This window comes from Hemiscyllium ocellatum, unplaced genomic scaffold (assembly GCF_020745735.1).
Source record: "Hemiscyllium ocellatum isolate sHemOce1 unplaced genomic scaffold, sHemOce1.pat.X.cur. scaffold_96_pat_ctg1, whole genome shotgun sequence".
NCBI lineage: Eukaryota > Metazoa > Chordata > Chondrichthyes > Orectolobiformes > Hemiscylliidae > Hemiscyllium > Hemiscyllium ocellatum.
This window is the reverse complement of record NW_026869333.1, coordinates 1,516,109-1,520,639: the sequence shown is the minus strand read 5'-3', so window position 1 is coordinate 1,520,639 and position 4,531 is coordinate 1,516,109.

The following is a 4,531-nucleotide window of genomic DNA, read 5'->3' as shown; positions in this document are numbered from 1 at the left end:
GGTTGCTGCCTGGACTGGAGTGCTTATGTTATGAAGAGAGGTTGACTGAGCTCGAAGTTCTTTCATTGGAGAAAAGGGGGAGAAGAGGGGACCTAACTGAGGTATTCAAGATTATGAGAGGCATAGATAGTGTTGATAGCCAGAGACTATTTCCCTGGGCAGAAATGGCTAACACGAGGGGTCATAGTTTTAAGCTGGTTGGAGGAACGTATAGAGGGGATGTCAGAGGCAGGTTCTTTACACAGAGAGTTGTGAGAGCATGGAATGCATTGCCAGCAGCAGTTGTGGAAGCGAGGCCATTGGGGACATTTAAGAGACTGCTGGACATGCATATGGTCACAGAAATGTAAATGTGCATACATGAGGATCAATGGTCGGCACAACATGGTGGGCTGAAGGGCCTGTTCTGTGCTGGACTGTTCTATGTTCCATGTTCTATGTATTCTGAATACATTAACCATTTTATTTTTTTAATGACACAGGGACATATAAACATATCTTCAAATCGACCGAGACCATTTTCTGCTCAGGGTATGGCTCTGTGTATGACAGCAGCAATGATGCACCGACATGGAACAGGGAATGTGATGGAGACATAGTTTGGACAATGTACAAGGAGACCTCACATGGTCCAGTATTGGGAGAGAATGACATTATTGTGTGATTCAACTCAGGGAGGGAGAAAATGTCATCTGCCCGAGAAGAAACGGCCGATTGCACTCTCTCTCCTGCATTATTCCTCATCACAGTAACGTGTACGAGCTAAAACAAGACTCTCCTGTTATTGTTACCATTCTTATTTTTATAGAATCCCTGCAGTGTGGAAACAAGCCCTTCGGCCCAACAAGTCCATACTAACCTTTCAAAGACTAACCTTCCCATGCCCTTACAGTTACCCCTGACTAGTGCACCTAAAGTAGAAATCGCTGAACACTATGGACTATTTGACCAACCCACTTGAATTATACAGCTTTGGGCTGTGGGAGGAAACTGGAGCACCCATCAGAAGCTCACGCAGACAAGGGGAGAAGAAGCAAATATTGGGACCATAGGGAGTAAGTTTACAGATGACATCAGAAAAGTGGTGTTGCAGATTATCTCAGAGTACAACAAGATCACAAATAGATGGAACAAAGGGGCAAGGTGTGACAGATGAAGTTTAACTTAGATAAATACGAGGTTACGCATTTTGGGTAGGCAAATCAGGGCAGAAATTACACATTTAATTGTAAGGGCCTGGTGAGTGTTGTGAGACAAAGGGAAATAGGGCTGCAGGTACATTGTTCTTGAAAGTGGAGTCGAATGCAGGCAGTGCGGTACAGAACACATTTTACAAATTTGCCTTAATCAGTCAGAGCAATGAGTATAGGAGTTGTGGTGGCATGTTGTATCTGTACAGGATGTTGGTGAGACCACTTTAAGAATACTGCGTACATCTTGGTTTTCTGCAGAAAGGATTTACACGGATGTCCCAGGACTGGAGGTTTGAGCTTGAGCGAGAGGTTGATTAGTTTGAGGTGTTTCTCCCTGGAGTGTCAGAGGCTGAAGGGTGACATTTCAGAGGTTTATAAAACCATCAGGGGCATGGATATTCTGAACAGGCATGTTCTGCTCCCCAGGGTAGGGAGATCAGAACAGGAGAGCATAGGTTGGAGGGGAGAGGCGAATGATTTAGAAGGGACCTGAAGATAAATGTTTCACACACACAGTGGTGTGTGTACATAAAGTGCTGTCAGAGGAAGTGCTGAAGGCGGTTACAATCGCACATTTAAAAAGTATCCGAAAGAGGAGGGATATTGGCCAAATGCTGGCAAATGGGACTGGATCAGATTTGAAATCTGATCGGAGTGAACAGATTGGACTAACGGGTCTGTTTCCGTTCTGTATGACTCTCTGATTCTGTAAGAGGGATGACGAAAAATTCTGAAAGTACCGTTCAAATCCGAATCCTCTTCACTGGAAGTTTATCGTGCCTCTATGTTCACATTGATTGAAAGTTGCGTTAGTGAAATATTTGACAAAGAACTGAGTAATGGATAATGGGACACAGACAGGAAAGTGCGGCTGAGACCCCAACCTGATCATCCACAATCTTAGTGCCTGGTGGAGAAGGTTCAACGTATCTAATGACTCACTCCTGTCCCTCAATCCCGTGGTCCTGTGCTCCATTCAGACCATTAAGCCTGTTAGGCAGGAGCATTTAGAGACTACTTACTTCTATAACCTGTTGCACAGAAACAGAGGAGATCATTCAGCCCTGCAAGACTGTCCCACACCCGTTGAGGTGATTTGGGAAATGTAATTGTAAAACCCAGGCTGGGGATGAAAGAGGCCCCTCATCTCTCTTTACAGAGCTTCCCCTCTCTGAAACGTGTGCTCCATTTGTTGGTCATGTTGTAGACCCAAATTCATTATGAATACAGCTCCCATACCTCACCCAGAGATGGCTCACAAAATCCTCTGGTCTCCCTGACGGCAACATTCAGTAACAGAACATTCATGAAAATAACACCCACTAACTTTCCAATAACAGAATGTGAGAACATCAGACACAGGGCCAGGTCGTTCACTCCCCAAACCTGCCTTGTCCTCCACTAAGATCATGACTGATCTGCTCTTGGTCTCAAATCCTCTTTCATACCCAATTCTTCATCGCCCTCAACTCTCTGATAGGACACAAGTGGTCAGGTAAAAATGACTGGCCCTGATATCAAGGCTTCTGTTGACTTCTGTTGACATCAAGGAGCTTAACAAATGTGAACTTAATGGGTATCAGAGAAAACTCTCCAGTGTTTGGAATCATGCATTGCACAAAGGAAGATGTTCATCATCTCAGTCCTGGGTCACCTCTGTGGGAGATCCTCAGGGTAGCTTCCTCTTCACAAACTTCTACAGCTGCTTCATCAATGTCTCCCCGCCCCCACCCTCCCCACCATAAGATCAGAAGTGGGGATGGTCACTGAGGATTCCACAATGTTCAGAATAATTTGACACCCCCGTCAGCTCCTGAATTGGACTGTGTCCATGTGCAGCAGGACATGGACTGCATTGAGGCTTGTGCTTTTAAAGAGTCCGTAACATTCATATAAAGGACTGTCTGACACTGCACATTGCCACAGTAAAATAACAGTTCATTCCGCACCTCACACTGGTTTCACAGGAATATGAGGAAGTCGTTCAGCCCATTGACACTATTGGAGAAGAACAGGGACAGCCCATTCAGTGCCTCCAGCCTATTACTCAGGAAGAGAAGGATTCTAGTGTGATGGGCCACACCAGAGCCCCTCGACAATATTTGAAGGCGGTAGCCGAGACTCTAATGTTTTCTTATTTTAAAGAAAATGTAAAGTGTCTGTTCCAGATGCAATGTGACTGGTCAAACAACTCAGTGTGAAGCAAAACACCATTTACTTAAACACGATAGATGAAATAAAACCAAAGAAAGAAGAATTTAGAATAACGTAATTATATTGGACGAGTTAACAGAATAATAGATCTAGGACCTAATACTAATGAACTGTTCCAATACTGGAAAATCACATGAACACAGCCCTTGGCAAAAAGGAATATTCAGACACTGAATGACACAAATATTTCTCCAATTCAGGATTTAAAAACAGCACCAAGAGAAAATTCACAGAGAGTAGCTGCCAGGAGACATTCACTAAAGCTTTCAACTTGGTGGAGACCCCAATGATTTCTGATGTTACTGAGAAACCAAAACCCAGAAATCCTAATCTGCGAGAGCTGACCACACCCATTCCATCTGCAGTAAAATAAACCTAAGGCCTCACTAGTTGTTTACTCAAGTGGTCTTAACTAGCCAGCTTGGTAACGGTCATTCAATCTCTCTCGTAAAAGAAACCAGAACAAAATACCTCTTAAAACCTACAGCATCATCACACTAGTCAGCACATCGAGCTGTCATACAGGAACCAGGGTAACCCAATCAGGCCCTTGGCCCTGTCCAATTGGACGAGGAAGAAGCCAGTCAGTCCCTTGAGTCACTTATACAGGAACAGGAGGAGGCCATTCCCACCTCAATGCACTTACACAGGGGCAGAATGAGGTAATTGATGCTGATTCCTGATGAACGGCTTATGCCCGAAACGTCAATTCTCCTGCTGTGCTTTTCCAGCAAACCACTGTCTGCTCTGATCTTCAGCATCAACAGTCCTCGCTGACTCCTAACTGATGCTCTAACATGATGAACAAGTGGAGCAGAGGCTGCACAGACAGACTGCTCCACGTTGTTCCTCGTAGCTCCATCTGTCATGATACACACGTGGGACTTTAATGCGGTTTTCTCGCGGTGAGGAGGGAAGCCATATGTCTTGTGTGAAGTCACAAGAAGGCACCTTCCATCTCCGAGAAGCCAGCCTGGTGTTCTCTGTGTAAGGCGGGAGCTGGTGGGAACGGCTACCTGTTTCAGATGGAAGGTATTGTGGCTGCTGTTGGGGATTGTGAGCAACATGGCGTTCAGTACGGGTTCACACGCCGCCTACACAATAACGTGAGGAGAGTTAATTTA